Below are 19526 nucleotides of genomic sequence, written 5' to 3'. Positions count from 1 at the left end.
AATTTGTAGGAACACAGTCCAAGATGAGGTTAGAATTTCACGTGTACAATTTTTACAAAATTGTAGTCCAAAATAAACATTAAAACAATAAATTTTGAATCTAGAAGGCTTGAATAATAAATTGATTAGGAATATTCCACTCAATTACCTCTTGTAACAAATAATATGAGTATTTAAGAAAATTTTGAACTATTGAAGAAACACAAACTTATAACACTAAAGCTGTAAACTATGTATATATTGATGTGGGCCTGTACAGAACGAAGAAATCTTTGTGAGTTATATTTTCATCAGTCCCATACTCCTATACCATTTGGTAGAGAGTTAGTGGGAAGAATACTTCGAATATTCTTTCCGAAGAATGGACATTGATATGTCCAAAGCTCCGCCAATTTATGTAGATGCATAACAATAATCTATTGTATCTATAGTTATTAAATTTTTTTTTCATATTATATACAGCTCAATAATTATTTCTTAATTTATATTTTGTTAATTCATCCATAATTTTGCTGTATGTGAGCTATGTGTATAATTGTATATTGTAATCTACATAAATAAAGAGCTCAATCAATACCTGAAAAATATACTATGGTTTCTGCCAATATGGATGATTTCTGTATACCCAGTTCTAGAATTAGTGAGGTCTCTATTGATTGATTAATTGATACAATAAGTACATCATCAAAATGATAGGGAGAGAAAAATGAGGTAACCTTGTGCTATTCCTCTCCCAAATTTAGATGAGGTTACACATAGTCCGAAATAGATTAAGTCTTGTAGTTGTTCACTTTACTAATCTTCAGTCCTTAATTATTTTCACAAAGTAGATTATTTAAAATTTAGATGCTAAAGCCAAACATAGAATAAATATTTCACATTGTCATCATTATTCTCTCCGTCTATATGATGAATGATGTGATCACAATGTTTTTTACTGTTAATATGAATTTTTATGAAGAACTTCTAAAAGATTCTATGACATCTATTTGTATCTAGAATAAAAAAGCACAATAAAGTTTGGAGCTACAACTGTATGCTCCTGATGTCTAAATCTCTGGAATACAAAATCTTCTGATAAGATCTTTTCTACAAACCTAGATACACACTGAGGCCCAGATGCACAAAAGCCAGTAAAATTTAACCATGAATAATTTACGAGAACCAGTAAGAGAAGCCGTCTTTTCAATAGAGCCTTCTCTGATTGGTTCTCGTGGAATTAGTCACGGTTAAAATTTAACCGGCCTTTGTTCAACAGGCACTAAGAATTTCAAGATTATTCTATACTATTTGTGAGTGTTGTGGATGTTTTCGGTCAGATACAAACTGAGTATTTCTAGCAAATTCTACTTGATAATTAGAATTCTGATTGGTTCTCGTGGCGTTAATCACGGTTAAAATTTAACCGGCCTTTGTGCAACAGGCACTAAGAATTTCAAGATTATTCTATACGATTTGTGGGTGTTGTGCATTTTTACGGTCAGATACAAACTGAGTATTTCTAGCATATTCCACTTGATAAATAGAAGAACTCTGATTGGTTCTCGTGGAATTAATCACGGTTAAAATTTAACCGGCCTTTGTGCAGCAGGCACTAAGAATTTCAAGATTATTCTATGCGATTTGTGGGTGTGGTGGATGTTTTACGATCAGATGTAAACTGAGTATTTCTAGGATATTCTATTTATTATTTATTTATAATTTACAATCAACTTAAGGACAAAGAAACACACTACAGTCCAGTCCAAAACTTCTTTTCATCCCAATTTCATTTTAAAAAAATTGTCCAAATAAAGGTTATGTGTGACTTTCCAATTCTTCACTAATTTCCACATTGAAACAAAACACAAACAAAACTTGAAACAATTTCTTCTAGACGATAAATAGGAGAAAAAAACTGCGTGACCCAAAAGCTGGGAATAGGTTTGTGTGGGCAGGTGTGTGTATATATTGTAGGTGGAAGAGAGACCAAATGTGGGGCTTCCTATTTGCGAGGCACGCTGTATACAATGTAAAACAAGTTCATTGAATTGCTAAGTCAGGTTACTGCTTTATAGAGGTAGGAAGAGGTAGTAGTACATCACCGCTTGTAAACAGATTGCTCGGAACAAGCTGTTTTCTCCTTCTCCTTCTCTTCTTCTTCATTTTATTCTTCTCATCTATTACTTCTTCTCATCTATATCCTTCTTCTTCCTTCTCTTCCTCTCCTTCATCTTTATCTTTTCTATTCTTCTCACTCTCTATCTATCATACTATATTCTTCTGATTCAGCTTAGAGTTTCCAGTTCAGTTCTTCATCCTTCAACATATTTTCTTTTTCCACATCTTCTTCCACTTCCTCTTTTGCTTCTCCTTCTCCTCTAATCGTTCTTATTCTTCAACTTGCTCTTTCAATTCCACTCCTTTTTCCATGGCTCTTCACTCCCTTTCCTTATTTTATCGCATTCATTCATATCTATCCCTCTCAACATTGAAGTTTGCTTCCGCACCAATTTTATCCTCTCTTTTTTCTCTACTAATTCTACCTTACTTGTATCTAGACCTCTGCCATCTCTCTAGCATAAGTCACTGTAGTTCTCATCCTTGAATTCATATTTCGTCAGTTCTATGTACTTTCGTCTTCTTTCTAACATTTCCTTAAACACTATTTACATTTTATTTATTCATTATTTACAATGCAAATGACACTAATGTAATAACATTGGAAGATAAAATAATAAGGTAGTCCTTGTGCTATTCATACTATGGTATGATATATTCCTATACTTACTAATTAATTCCATAATATGACTTTGTGATTATGATATAAGAGGGTCTGCTCAATTCAGTGCTTTAGAATTGTGTTCAGTCCATCTTTTTGGTAGAGAGTTAGTGGGGAGGATATTTTTAATATTCTTTCCGAAGAATGGACATTGATATGTCCAAAGCTCCGCCAATTTATGTAGATGCATAACAATATAATTATCTATAGTTATTATATTCAAATTGCTTTTTCATATCATATACAGTACAATAATTATTTTCTTAGTCTATATTATGTAATTCATCTATAATTTTGCTGTATTGTAAGCTATTGTATATAATGTATAAGCCAGTATATATTGTAATCTACATAAATAAAGTACTCAATCAATCAATCAATCAATCAATCATTTGAAGCAATAGTTGAAATTTGTGAACTATTTATTGTTTCCATTTTGATATTCCCATCAATTTGTGTCTATTCTATTCATGTCTCGAATAACACTGATATTTATTTCTTTCAATTATCCTGATTGTTATAAACCGTACTTTGATCACAATATCACCACACGAATTATTTTAAATTAATATATTTTCTACCTTAAATAAGACATCGAGTTTTGCCCACTCAAATATTTTTTGTAATTATCCGGATTGTCGTATTTTAGTTGGAATGATACAGATAATCAAGAAATGTTTTTATTCTAAACTACGATTTATTCTTTATGGGAAAATATGAGAAATTTTGAGCTTGGAATCATACTAACCTTGACGTTCACCTGTATGTAGAAATTCAGAACTTTCAGTTTGCAATGCAGAACGTTTCTTACCTGCAATAAAAGAAATGTTATCGTTAATTATTGAATTTTCAAGCACATAGAACAGCTCTCATGATGAGTAATGATATCCCCAAAAAACTCTCCAAAACATGAAAAAACGTTCAAAATCAGAAAATTTGAGAGTAGAATCTCATGTACCTGAGCTTTTAATTTCGGCCAACTAATTATCGAACGAAGACCACTCACTAATCGATATTAGGCACTCCAATATTGTCCGTTTCACAATATCAATTATTGTGAAATTAATGGCCTCTGTGGAATTCACTTTCAACAGTCAGCATCTCTTATGAATAACAACAACGTCTCCCATTTAACTCTTGCTGAAAGTTTAAAGTGAATCACACGACAGCTCATTCACTAAATCCCCCATTGAAGCCCATTAATTTCTCCTGTTTCCTAGTTTATTAGAGATTGTATCCTACAAACTGTCGATTGGCTTTATATCGAAGATGATCATGATGAGTTCAGTTTTTAGTACACTCTGGTTTCTTTATTGCAAAGTTTGTGGAGGTTTTTAGATTCGTAAAAACTTTTAACTTCATTTTATTCATACAAGTTGAATGAACTTGAAATTGCTGTATTTAGCTACACCATTAGAAACAGTGATTCATTCACTATAGGCCTTAGTACAGAGTTTTCGAATTTCAAAGTTTTAGCTCAATTGCAAGGGGGTTAAACGACGATGTATTTGATGGTATAGTCAGAGACAAACAATAATTAGTCTTAGGCTTATCTTTTCTCTATGATAAAGTGAATCTATATATTATATAAAAGCGAAATGGCACTCACTCACTGATTGACTGAATGGACATAAACATATGGACATAATATCTATATATATAAAAAAGCAAAATGGCACTCACTGACTCACTCACTCACTCGCAGAACTAAAAATCTACCGGACCAAAAACGTTCAAATTTGGTAGGTATGTTCAGTTGGACCTTTAGAGACGCACTAAGAACGGATTTGGAAAAATTTCCAAAGATACACCCAAAATCTGCATTTTTCAGCGTTTTTTTTAGCGCTTTCTCAGCTTTATCGAGAACAAATGAACAGAAATTATTCAAATTTAGTACAGAAGCTCAGCTAGGGTGTAATAATGTTGTGTTAGAAGGAATTTGCAATAACTTCAAAGATACGCCCAAAATTAGCGTTTTTTTTGCTTTTTCTCAGATTTATCGAGAACAAATGAACAGAAATTGTTCAAATTTAATACAGAAGCTCAGCTAGGGTGTAATAATGTTGTGTTAGAAGGAATTTGCAATAACTTCAAAGATACGCCCAAAATTAGCGTTTTTTTTTTCTTTTTCTCAGATTTATCGAGAACAAATGAACAGAAATGTTCAAATTTAGTACAGAAGCTAAGCTAGGGTGTTATAATGTTGTGTTAGAAGGAATTTGAAATAACGCCAAAGATACGACAAAAATTAGCGTTTTCTCATTTATTCCAACAAGATCATCTGTCCACATTTTAGACAGAGGTTTAGGTAGGGTCTAAAAATGTTGTGATGAGGTGACTTGGATATTTCATCGAAATCTCAGCGTTTTTCTCAGATTTCTGCGTTTTCTCAGTACTTTGACTTTCTGACGGAATGAAGCATGCTCAAATGAAAAATGCAGGCGAGCGAAGCGAGCCCGCTGATATCATTTCTGGACGATCCAGTCGGGGGTCCAGGGGGCGGAGCCCCCTGGCTAGACGGATATGGCGAGCGAAGCGAGCGTGACGGCTAGTAAACTATATGCTTACTACAGTCTGGTTACTCTATCAGTTCCTCACTACATTCACGCAGAGATAAGTTACAAGTTAATACTTCTTTTATTATTTTATGTTATTAGATTATTTCCTTCATCTCTGCTACAAGTGACGTCATGCTAGCGTTCCCCCCACCACTTTGAATCTTAGTTCTTTGAGTATTCAACCTTCTAACGTTCCCTTTATTGTACTCTTACAAACTAACGATAGACTTTAGATCGATGTTTTCGATACGATATATCGATAAGTATAGAGTTTACTTGTATGAACTATCGATAAAATACATTACATCGATGTATACACTTTGAATCTTAGTTCTTTGGGTATTCACCTTCTGTCTACTAACGTTGCCTTTATTGTACTTCTACGAAGTATCGATAGACTTTAGATCGATGTTTTCGATACGATATATTGATAACTAGTTGTTCTGTGAGCAGTAGACCTCACGCAGTATTCTCATCCACAAGTACCTGATTGAAACTATAGACCTTATGGAAATACAGCAATAGACTGGCTTCTCCACACATCTGTGTAATCACTTGTCAGCTGATTTATGATGAATAATCCTATAGTCTGATTTCACTCTAATATTGGCGTATGAAGGAGGCTATTTTTTCCTTTATATTATCCTTGAAATGCAAAATTTCCAAAAACCTTGTATATACGTCGACGCACAATTAAAAAAGGAACATATCTGTCAAATTTCATGAAAATCTATTACCGCGTTTCTCCGTAAATGCGCAACATATAAATATTTAAACATATGAACATTTAAACATTAAGAGAAATGTCAAACCATCGAATTGAATCTTAGACCTCACTTCGTTCGGTCAATCAGATTCTAGGCCTACACTGTGACGTTGCAATATCGTAGGCCGGGGCCTTTATCAGAGGTGGCTATGCTTTATATCGATGTTTTCAATAGGATATATTGATGCTGATCATGATGAATTCGGTTTACAGTACACTTTTGGTTCCTCTATTGTACTTCTATGATAGACTTTAGATCGATATGCTTTCGATACGACATATCGATAACGATCAGTATAGAGTTGACGTGAATCTTAGACTTGTTATAGTTTATTAGAGACATGCAGGTAACCCGTGCTCCGCAAGGGTCTCTTTTAAAACTTGACCAATTGTAATCTTGAAGCGTTTGAAATAGGCCTATAACCATCCTCGGTTAATTAAGAATCTATATGCAAAATTTCAAGTTAATTTCAGTCCAGTAGTTTAGACGAGATGATGCGTCAAACATAATTTTCCTATCCCGTACGTGTGTATAAGCCAGTTCTTTACTTTATAGATTGCATCCTACAAACTGTCGATTAACTTTAAATCGATGTTTTCAATACGATATATCGATGCTGATCATGATGAGTTTTCAGTACAGTTTTCAGATTCCTTTAGTGTCCTTCTACAAAGTATCGATCGTCTTTGGATCGATGTTTTCGATACGATATATCGATAAGTAAACAGTTCACTTGTATGAACTATCGATAATACATTATATCGATATATCGGAGACAATAATGTCGATGTTACTGCTCTGTTAATAACAAGTGGCTCCTATTACATACGGTCCGGTAGTTTTTCTCCAATCACTGAAGCTGGATTCACTTCATCCTTACAGCAATCTTCATGTAAAGAGATCCTGGCTTTCCACTCAACCAATACTGACAGTATGAAGTCTGCATCTCACTCTACCAACCTTTATTACATTTTCGCGTTTTTTTCTGTTTCTCTTTTTTTCACACGGTTTATTCTCTTTCTCTATAATTTTTCCAATCGATTTGTGTTGTCTGGAGAAGCTCGGATGACTTTGAAAGCGTTCACAGTCTAGTGGAGGAATTATTAAATTAGTTCGGAAAACCTTTGTTTACTCATAAGGGGTGATTATTGTTGTGTGTTCAGTTAAGTACCTATAGTGTGGTCCACGTTATAATGGCAGTAGATAAAGAAAAAAGAATAGCGATGCCGATTCTCTGCATTCATTAATTAAATTTCTACACTGTCAATCGGCATCGTTGTGGACCTGGACTAGGAGAGTACCACCGGCTTTGTCGAATGATAGACAAGGATACCAAAACCAAAGTTGATCAAATACTGTCATTATAACGTGGACCTTACTATAGTTGTTTACCGTTGTTTGTGAGGTCCTTCTTTCTTTTTAAATGTCTGTCTTTTTGATTACTTACTTTCTGACTAGATCTGTGCTGTAATTGTTGTTCATGGATGAAATTTGCAGGATTACTAGAGCTTCATGAGTGTGAAATGTGAAATTAATAGTTGGAAGTTCAATTTCAAAAATGAACAAGAATGGAATTGGTGAGTTTCAACCTCCATTACTTCTGTAGATGAGGAACAATAATACATTTTCCTATCTTATTCTTTATTGATTCATACAATAAGTACATAATCAAAAATCTGGTGTGGCGCACTCACACAACTTTCCTTGCCGTTATGAAAATTGATCACCTGACGCTATGGTTACCGATCATCTCAAGTCTACTATTCAAAGATTTGAGCCAACTGGTGACAGGGCAATAATGCTGGAAAAACACGTGGTCTGCTATCTCTTTATAGTGAATCATTTAATAGAGTCAACAGTTGCCAACAGTTTGCAATAATTGGATAATCACATTTTCTCGAATTTCGAGCTTATTTTTAATTTTAGGTGAAAATGTTACTGAACATTAATTGTAGAGATTCTCATGCTCAATCTTTTTCACTCAAAATTTTTCGTTTAAATTGTATCTGAAGCCTGATAATTGAGAATCTAAAATCAAACTTTGCATAGATGGGGCGAAGCTCCTGAAATTTTTACAGATATGTGACTTGTGGCAGTTGATAGAGCTTATCGATGACGCTTCCAGGTATAACTTTAATCGAAATCGTTGGAGCCGTTTTCGAGAAAATCGCGAAAAACTCTGTTTTTGACAACATTTTCGCCATTTGAGCCGCCATTTTGAATCGCATTTGGTGTAAGGACCTTGAGTTCCAAATTTTAAGTCATTTCGTTATTTGGGAGATGAGATATCGTGTACACAGACGCACGTACACTCATACAACACCACACACACACACACACACCACACACACACACACACACACACACACACACACACACACCACACACACACACACACATATACAGAACAATACCCAAAAACCACTTTTTTGGACACAGGGGACCTTGAAACGTATAGAAATTGAGAAATTGGGGTAGGTACCTTAATTTTTTTGTGAAAGCAATACTTTCCTTACCTATGGTAATAGGGCAAAATGACAGGGAGATAAGGTAACCTTGTGCTATTCCTCTCCGAAATTTAGATGAGGTTTAGTCCGAAAAAGGTTAAGTCTTGTACTTGTTCACCTCACAAATTTTTCAGTTCATAATTATTTATTATTGTCTGTATGAATATTATTGCAATATTCTGACTGTATGGGAGGAGATGTGGTATTCCTTATCAATAAAAAGACAACACCAACAGTGTGGTATTAATAATAGGCCATATGAATAAAACCAGAGCATATGCTCATGAGCATGAGCATGGAGCATAAGGTTTTGCTCATGAGCGATAGATAGAAGCATAAGCATTTGCTCATTTTATATGAATAAGCTTTACCTCATACACTCTTACCTTATGCTCCTGAACTCTGGAGCAAATGTTCACGTATTTTAAAGATTTTTTATCAGCTGATTCGCCTTTGTGGCCTTACTTTGTTTTTATAGCTCACGTAAGCGCTAAATATGCAAGTAGGGTGCACCGCTTGTGTTTGCGTCGTCTACTCTGTTTTCTATTATGAATTGAGTTTTAGGTTAGTTGAGTTTATGATTTTGAAATAATAGCGTGGAAAATGTCATCTCTATAATAATCTTCAGCATAATCTTATAATATCAATAGCCTTCTTATAATCGTCTACACTCTCATCTTCTTAAATGCCTATTTCCTATTTTGTGATGGATATCTTTTGTAGGAATAATGGTGATATATTATATCATGTTTGAATATAAAAAGAGTTTTATAGTTCTCAACTATTGGTTGTTATCGTATCTGGTATAGTTTCCCCTTCCTCATAGGAATTAGTTGAGCCATTTTACTATGAGAAAAAGGTGAAAAGCTGCTCTGGGCTAGACTCACCTTTTTTGAAGCATTTGCTCCAAAAGTTGAGCAAATCCTCTAGTTTACTCATACAATTTTGAGTATAAGCTTTTACTTTTGAGCAAATGGCTCAAACTTTTTTCTTGATGAGCATGAGTAAAAAAGGTTTTGCTCACGTTTATTCATAGAAAATGAAGCAAATTCTCCATATTTTAAAAGTATAAGCAAATGCTCAACTTTATTCATATGGCCCAGTATCAGTGTTGTCTTCATCTTTTCATTTTATTTCACTCTCGATTTCCAAGAATTCAATTATTCATAAATTAATACAGTGATTATCAGAAGGTATTGATATCAGTATCGTTCTTTTCTTTATATATTATTGTACTCCGATATTACCTATATATTACTATAATATGTTATTACCTCACTTATAAAGAAAGAATCAAATTATCAATAGAATATTCTTTTGTAACTGTAACTGTGTCTAGGAATCCCTAATATATTTAACAATGTCATTTAAATAGAGGCACCGCTTCTCAATCTATTACCAGTCCCACTACACTTTTTACATAAAGAAATTTCCAAGTCCACGAAATTCTCCATCAGTTTACTGCGTACATGTATACAGCGAACCTTTGCGCGGACAAACAAGCAGAAATCAGATACAGGAAGTAAAACACGAACAAAATAGAATACACAAGATATCCAAAATCACTTCTGCAATGCAAGACTTTTGCTTCGATGTATTCTTTTGAACAGAGATTACTTTTTCACAATTTAGTAAAACGTTTTGTTGAGAGGATGTGAAAACTGGAAAGGGAGTACGGTGCTGTAGATATATGATTGCTTCAAGAGGTAAACGAATGAGAGTAGGAGAGATGCTGCTACGTATGATGGAAGAAGAAGTAGAAGAAGAATGAAAAAGAAGAAGGAAGGAAAGAAGAAGAAGAAGAAGAAGAAGAAGAAGAAGAAAAATAAGAAGAAGAAGAAGAAGAAGAAGAAGAAGAAGAAGAAGAAGAAGAAGAGAAGAAGAAATAAGAAGAAGAAGAAGAAGAAGAAGAAGAAGAAGAAGAAGAAAAGAAGAAGAAGAAGAAGAAGAGAAGAAAAACGAAGAATAAGAAGAAGAAGAAGAAGAAAAGAAGAAGAAGAAGAAGAAGGAAGAAGAAGAAGAAGAAGAAGAAATAAGAAGCAGAGAAGAGAAGAAGAGAAGAAGAAGAAAAGAAGAGAAGAAGAAGAGAAGAAGAAGAAGAAGAAGAAGAAGAAGAAGAAAAGAAGAAGAAGAGAAGAAAAGATGTAGAAGAAGAAGAAAAAGAAGAAGATGATGAAGAAAAGAAGAAGAAAGAAGAAAAAAAGACGAGGGATGTATAAGAGAACTCAGATCAGTTGAGAATAATAATACAGCTAGCAATAGCTTTTATATTCTAGTGAAACCAATCGTATCTTGCCTTGTAATATTTTTCTTCTGCTCTATTTTCTTTTCTTCATTTTATTTGTGCCGTTTTGCCTTTCTACTCTTGTATGAAGAGTGAGAGAAACAGATTGATATTCGTTGCCTTTATCAAGGACAAGGTTAGAACTCTAGTGAGATTCACTTTGTAAAGTCAGAGGGAATAATAGGACGACAGAGTTGCCAATTTTCTGTTGACATCGCCTTATATAGTAGATAGTTGTTATTCAAGTTATTGCAGTACATCTATACTATAAGTCGCGCTTCGCGCTCGGCACGGGGCTTCGCCCCCTGCACCACACCACCAGTAGGGTGGGTTAGCAGTAGGGATGGGTATCGATACATCGATGTTTTTAACATCGATGTTTACTGTTCGTTGTTTTTCACTTATCGATGGTTTTAACTAGACATCGGTCATCCGATGTTTTTCACAACTAAGAAGTAAAAACAATTCAATTTTTTAAATTCTATTTATGTTTTTTATTTCATTTTTTGAGAGGATTATCTTGAGAGGAAGAGTAACTTTTTCTAGATGCTAAAATAGTAACGGAATATAATCATTATCTTTGTCATGTTTAGAGTTGATGAATCTTGTTTGTAACAAACTGACTTCAATTATTCAAAAGACTGTTACTTGATACCACAAGTCCAAAATTTCTGTAATTCCAGTTAGTAACTGTTAAAATATTAAAACAATAGCTCCAGATAAAATTGTAGTTACTTCAGAAGCTCTTTTTGTATTTTTCGAAATTTATGGAAAATATATACCAATAACTCAATCAACTTCCGAAATAATTGACTTCCAATCTATATACCAAAATAATAAACTAATTCTCTGTGAGCTTATTAACAGAAGTGATGTGGGTTCAATTAAATTGATTTCACCCTGTTTTATCATTTTCAAAAGAATAAGTGTAAAGTATCATAATTATACTGCACATTATATCATTTACACTGTATTAATATGAATACTAATGAAAATCTATTCATCCATAGTTTCTGACATGTTTTTTGAGTATTTATTCTTTCAAAATTATTTGATCATTCTTTTCATCCATTAATTAATAAAAAAAGTAATATTGATAGTTCAACTTTATTGTCTTCACAAAATTTGGACTATAGGATACCGTCTTAATTCGTTTTATATCAAACAAGAATTCAAATCAATAAAACAATATTCAAGAATATTGGATTTTCTTTTTTAAATTCGATTAAATATCAATTTCCGTTACTAAACGTCAAGTCTGATTACCTACAAACATTTATAAACTTTCATTTTGGCTACAGCTGCCAATCAATAATTTTTCGTCATTGTTAACTACTTTTCAAATAAAGCTCTGTTCCTTTCTTTTATATGCACATAAAAAATGAAATTGATTTTCTCTATCTGAGTCACTCTAAGGACATATTATAATAGTTTTCATAGTATCATCCGCAAAAACGTAGGGCGGCGATACATCAATGTTTAAAAACATCGATGTTTGAAAACATCGATGTTTACTGTTCGATGTTTAGCACTTATCGATGTTATGGTAAAAAAAACATCGATGTTTTGTCTTCCGATACCCATCGCTAGTTAGCAGCCTCCGCGCTTCGCGCTCCGGCTGGGAGGCGGGCTTCGCCCGCCCGATCGCCTTTTATGACTGTATAGGGTTGGATAGCAGCCTCTCTATTGTAGATTCTATACTATAATTAAGGGAAAGAACCAGCTTATACACGTACGGGATGGGAAAATTATGATAGACGCATCATCACATCACGTCTAACTACTGGACTGATTAACTTGAAATGTTGCATATCGATTCTTTATTAACCGAGGATGGTTATATAGGCCTATTTTCATTTCTTCAAGATTTCATTACGTCGAGTTTTCAGTTTGTCAAGTTTCAAAATAGACCTTTGCGGAGCACGGGTTACCTGCTAGTCTGATATAATATTAACTATTATTGATTTTGTCAATGATAATAATCTCAAGCTCAAGTATTTTACTTCATTCGTAAAGTAGAATAACTATATATTCTCTCATGATTTACTAATGCAGTTTCATAATTGATATGTAATATTTTGGTGGTGCGAAATATTTCTTCATAGCCAACAACGATTTGGCAACGGTACGAGGCTATTATAGGACACAGCTATTTGCTTTGATCATAGAGAAACGATAGTGTAAGTAGATATCCCATGGTATAGGGCGTTTATGTCGCAACTTTTACTGTTATCCCAAGCAGATAGTTCACGTAGCTCTTTCCCATGCAGGTGTGTGACGCTGGTAGTCTCTCATAATGTGCCGTTCATACACTCTCACCCCAACAAAACAGTAAAAATTGGCGATAATCGACAGTAATCGGCTTGAGATAACAGTAAAAGTTGCGACATAAACGCCCTATACCATGGGATATCTACTTACGCTATTGTTTCTCTATGCTTTGATTGAATGACAGGAAAGTATAACAAGCCAATGTTAATTACATAGATACGGTCACCCCGTCTCTCGTAGGAGACGATAAGTCGTCGGTCCCGACTACTCAAACCATAGAGAAACAATAGCGTGAGTAGATATCCCATGGTATAGGGCGTTTATGTCGCAACTTTTACTGTTATCTCAAGCCCGTAGTCAGCGTAGTTCTTCCCCATGATGCTGTGTGACGCTGGTAGTCTCTCATATTGTGCCGTTCATACACTCACCCCGCCAAAACATTAAAAATCGACAGTAATCGACAGTAATCGGCTTGAGATAACAGTGAAAATTGCAACATAAACGCCCCATACCATGGGATATCTACTCAAGCTATTGCTTCTCTATGCTAAAACGTAGTCGTCATCTCTCATCATCATAATTCTCACTCATTACCCACGCACAAGCCTAAGAGTTTATGTGGGCATCACCCTCAGTATTATTATTATCATCATTAATCTCATAATATGCCCCAATATAAGCTAAAATTAGCTTCATGGGGTAGCCACAAAATTATAATAGGAAATTTTAATAGATTCTCACTTCATGTATGATAGATATAAGATGATATATGTATAATGATTAATTCAATTTGTGAAACCTATCATTCATGTAATGTGAAAGAAATTTGAATAAAAAAAAATTTAACAAATTTTGAAATTTTTCACTGAAAAGGGATTTTCTTATCATTTGTCATTCTTGCTTTGTTTATTATTCTTAATTTTTTGTTTGTAAGATTTCTTTTTATAAGTGTATTTTTCATTTTTGTTTGTTATATTTTCTGTAATAAACTTCCTTCTTCTGGGTGTACCAGGACGAAGGAAAAAGGAATACAGGAGGTTATGTTTGTTGAAAGATGAGCATAAAAGAATTGAAGCTGATGTGAAAGAGAGACGAGTGGAGAAGAGGAGGAAGGAGAAGAAAATGAAGAACTTGAGGCGTATGGAAAAGGAAGGGGAGAAGATGGTGAACAAAGGAGAAGAAGAAAAAGGATTGGAAAAGACTTAACGTTATAATAAATACATCGCGAGAAAGGGCCCTCGAGCCCTTAAGGGAATAAAGTGTAAGAAAGATATCTTCTCACAGCTTTCTCTCAGCCCTTCGCCAATAATTTGTGCCGCCTTTATACCCAGATCCACTTCATTCTGTCAGCATCACTCATATTCAACATGAACTCTCTCCCATTCGATCAGCACTGACACTTCGTAGTGAACTTCTCTCCGCCAATAGCACTGAGAAATTCAGAATCAAATTCCTTGACTTGACGGAATTTTTGTTTTATAGAAAGTGGGAAAGATATTGGAAGAAGACGGAGATTCTTGTGTTGATAGGGAAGGAGAGGGATAGAAAAATAGAGGGATCGATGACGGGAATTGGTTTGGATTGATGGAGGAGAAAATTGTGATGAATAGAGTTATTGGAGGCTACTACGTATTTAAAGGAGAGAGATTTCAAAGATGAGAAGACCAGAAGAAAAAGGTAATATTTCTCTAAAAATTACGAGAATTATCATGGATTTATAATATGTGATATTATGAGAAGGAAACATACCCTGTTCTTCATGTATTGGGATATTATAATTACATTCAAATTAGGAGAAGTAACAAGTTGAGAAATTCCTGGTAACAATCAGGTTGCTTTTTTTCAATCTCTGCTGAGAATTCAAGGATAAATTTTGGAGAAAAATACATGGAGTATCCTTAGTTTTTCTCTCCAATTCAGTGCTGTCTTGTAAAAATTGGATTAATCTATCTATATATATATATAAAAGCGAGATGGCACTCACTGACTGGCTGACTGACTGACTGACTCACTCACTCACTCACTCACTCATTCACTCGCAGAACTAAAAATCTACCGGACCAAAATCGTTCAAATTTGGTAGGTATGTTCAGTTGGCCCTTTAGAGGCGCACTAAGAAATCTTTTGGCAATATTTTAACTCTAAGGGTTGTTTTTAAGGGTTTAAAAGTTCGTCTTTTAGCATGTATATTCTTCTTCTCCCAATCTCTTAATATAATTGGAATTTCCATATCATAATTATGTTACTATAGAACTATAATCTAGATAGAGTACCTCTTCGAAACAGTTGTTAACTGGCAACTAAATTAATAATTTTGTCAGGTTGGCATTAAGTTGAGTTGACTTTGTTAGGTTGGCACCAAGTTGAAGATTTTAATGCATTCATCGTGGAAAAATTGATTGGGCACTGCTACTTCAATCCTGGGAATATTATATTACTAGCCGCCAGGCTCCCTTCGTTCGCCATATCCGTTTAGCAAGACGTTTAGTCTGGACCCCCGACTGGATCGTCCTAGCATAATTATGATAAAAATGCTCAAATGAAAAATGCAGGCGAGCGAAGCGAGCCTGCTGTTCTTATTCCTGAACGATCCAGACGGTGCAGCCCCCTGGCTAGACGGATATGGCGAGCGAAGCGAGCCTGACGGCTAGTGAATAGAATAAAAATATGTAATAAAACTTTTTGTACGAGTGAACCAACCAGGCTTGAGAACTCGTTCAAAATACCTCTAATATTCTGTCAGCTGTTCTATTGAAAATAGTGGAGAATCGAGAGAGAGAGTTCAAGTTGTTTTGCATTAATTGCAGGCATCATTGTATGCGAAAACCTTAAAGAAATATAGACTCACAATGCCTATGCCCTTCCATTGATAGCTCTTACTTGAAATTGGAGGCAGCCATTGGGGTATTTTAGCACGAAATATTATACATAATAATATTTGTAATATTATAGATGGCAAAGGCATTGGTATGTAATAATCTTATAGGTTGCCCCCTCAATGGCCGATTTCAATTCCAAGTTCGACACTATAGTGTGGTCCACGTTATAATGGCCGTGGATGAAGAGAGAAGAATAGCGATGCCGATTCTCTGCATTAATTAATTATATTTCTACACTGTCAAAAACATAATTGTCATTGTTGTGGACCTAGAAAAGGATAGTACCACTGGCTTTGTCAAATGATAGACAAGGATAGCAAAACCTAAGTTGATGAAATACTGTCATTATAACGTGGACCTTACTATAGCGCTGCATGTGAGTCGATGCATCTTTAAGGACTTTGATTGCATGTAATTGATAATCTAGCTGACAGCTATATTGTAATTTGTAATTGCAAGCATCATTACATGTAATCTATAATCAAACTGACATTGTTACGGAAGGAAATGTTCATTTTTCCCTCCAATTTTATCTTTGTTATACTGTCGTTCCGTAAACGAATGACTGAATCAAGTTTCGTAGGCCATATATTTTTTTCGTAGGCGAAATGATTTTGAAGTGAAGAAACAGAAGAAATAAACACAGACGACGACAACGAAGGAGAAGAAGAAGGAGAAGAAGAAGAAGAAGAAGAAGAAGAAGAAGAAGAGAACGTTGAAAAACTGGAGGAAGTGAGTAGAAAGAGATGAATGCGTGAGCAAACAGAGAGATTCATGAGTGCATGCTTTCAAAGTGATTCTAATTACTTTCCAGATTTATTAGCTTTGGTGGCTCATCTCTCGACTGAAGCGAAGGCAAAACAAAGCGGGTAATGAACGCTTGTGAGTGAGTGAGAGAGATACAATGATAGATTAAAAAGTGTGAGTGAGAGAGAGACAAAAAGACAGATTAACTTAATATAAGTGTAAGAGAAAGATCGAGTGTGAAAGGAGGAGAGTATCTGTGTGTGAGAGAGACATATATGAAGAAGTAAGAGTACGTATGAGAGAAAGATAAAAGGAGAAGAAGTTCTGGAGGAGAAAAAGTGCTGGAGAAGAAGAAGAAGAAAGTTGAAAGGCAGGACCTGTGGTAGAGAGGTATCAAGGGAGATATATAAGCGAAGATAAGAAGAGAAGGAAGAAAGAGAAGGAGGAGTGAGTGGGGGAGAGATAGAGGTAGATGGAGAAGGACAATCAGGAAGAGAAGGAAAAGAAGAAGAGGGAGAAACGGAAGATGAAGAAGAAAGGGAAGAAGAAGGGAAACTGATGATGGGAATGAAGAGGAGAAAACGTTTTTAAAGAAAGAGGAGAAGAGAAGAATAAGAAGAACAGGTGAACAAAGAATAGGAAGATCAGGAGGAGGAGGTTGAGAAGGAAGAAGAGTAGGAGAAGGGGGTTTGAAGAAGGGGTGAGAAGGAAAAGTGAGAAGAAGGAAGAGGTAATTGGAGAAACTGATGATTAGAAGGAAAAGGAGAAAAACGTATTTGAAGAAAGAGGAGGAGAGAAGAATAAGAAGAACAGGTGAAGAATGAGTTAAAGGAAGAGGAGGTGGAAGTGATGAAGAAGGAGGAGGGGACTTAGAAGGAGGAGCAGAATAGGGATGATTGGGAATAGCTGAAGAAGAAGAAGTAGGAGGAGAAAAAGGAAGGAAATTGAAGGAAGAGGAGGTAGAAGAGATGAAGAATGAGGAGGGGGCTTTGAAGGAGGAACAGAATAGGGATGATTGAGAATAGTTGAGAAGAAGAAGAAGTAGGAGGAAAAGAAGAAGAAGAAGAAGAAGAAGAAGAAGAAGAAGAAGAAGAAGAAGAAGAAGAAGAAGAAGAAGAAGAAGAAGAAGAAGAGAAGAAGAAGAAGAAGAAGAAAGAAGAAGAAGAAGAAGAAGAAGAAGAAGAAGAAGAAGAATGAGAAAGAGAAGAGAATTGCGCTAACGTTCCCACACACGATGCGAATATTAATGATGTAGCATTTAGCTCTTGAAGTGTGACCGCTTAATTTTCAGCGTAAATCTAGTGTTTCGACAAATTATTGCGCTGATAATTTGTACCGAATATATTCATCTCGTAAATTCTACTCGACTTGATAATGGGTTATTTATACTGTAACATTAATGATAATTCTAACATTAACGACGTAGGGGTAGGTCTTGAATAAAACTTTTTCTTCATAAAATTGAGATTCCTTCATAGAATTTCAAAGTACAAAGCTAAGATGACTAGATTCAAGTTTAGAATCAGTCAAACTGTAAGTGAAGCTGTCAAATAAATGTTTCAAATCATGAAACTGAATATGAATTATATTATGTTGTTAAACAAGTCAACAAAATGATTTTGGTGAGCGAATTTGCTGTTGATTATTTACTGTATTTTAACTTCAGATCAGTTGATCATGGAGGGCAAGATTGAAGGAAGACGCTGGCCTGGAAGAAGAAAAACATCCTGGAACAACATTGACTCAACATCTCTGTTCCGAGCTGCAGTCAATAGAATCCAGATTGCATTGATGATCGCCAATCTCCGTCGCTGAGCCAGCATATACTAGGAGAAGAAGAACTTCAGATGTTGGAAAAGTTCCAAATTATCAACCCTTGTCCAGACTTCAATAAACTTTCCATAATTTCCAGTCGAGTTTGATGGAATTAGAAGAATTAATATTAGTTCATGTATAATTTGATTTAAATTACTGTATAATCATCTCTTAAATATTATAATCTGAAATGAATATCTTCGAGAATCTTTATCACTATCTATTGAATGAGTCCAGCGTACTTCTCTTTTATTACTGTACTTCAGAGAGTAATTAACTTGGGTCATTAAAATGTCAGTTCAATTATGAAGGGGGAAGTGAATTGCCTCCGAAAGAATTCAAATATTTAAACTGCTGGCAAATTTAGGAGAGATCAGGCAGAACTTGAAGCTATGGTACTATGAAACAATTCCACTTGTTTCAACCTTAGACCAGTTATAGAATAGACACGCTGGGAAGTCTAGCCTCTGAAGCCAACATCTACTGCCATATCTCCAAATCGTGACGTCATCATCATATAGAAACTTTCAGATTCTGTCTATTTCAGAAGGATGTAAATTATTATTCATTAAAATGGTTGTTGAGGTCATTTGAAATTGTATTCATTCGCTCATTGACTGCCAGATGGCAGGAGAGTTCTATAAGTTGATATCTATTACTCATCATTTTATCGCTCATGCATCGACCGTTTTGAGCGTCAGTGTGAATTCAGCTCTCGTATTGCCAGCACTCCCTGTCGAGAGTGATTAATATGAATTAATAAATAAATCCTTAGTTTAAATAATGAAATTAACGCTTTGGTAGAGAGTTAGTGGGGAGGATATTTTTAATATGCTTTCCGAAGAATGGACATTGATATGTCCAAAGCTCCGCCAATTGATGTAGATGCATAACAATATAATTATTATCTATAGTTATTATATTACAAATTGCTTTT

General features: G+C 34.8%; 1 protein-coding gene across 1 annotated transcript in view; it reads right to left on the bottom strand.

The window, feature by feature from the left end:
* LOC111059042 overlaps positions 1–19526 on the bottom strand; it is a 336110-nt gene that overhangs the window by 137460 nt on the left and 179124 nt on the right.

Source organism: Nilaparvata lugens, chromosome 13 (assembly GCF_014356525.2).
Source record: "Nilaparvata lugens isolate BPH chromosome 13, ASM1435652v1, whole genome shotgun sequence".
In the NCBI taxonomy this organism is placed as follows: Eukaryota; Metazoa; Arthropoda; class Insecta; order Hemiptera; family Delphacidae; genus Nilaparvata; species Nilaparvata lugens.
Note: the sequence above shows the minus strand (reverse complement) of the source record. Positions and strands in the feature narration are given on the sequence as shown.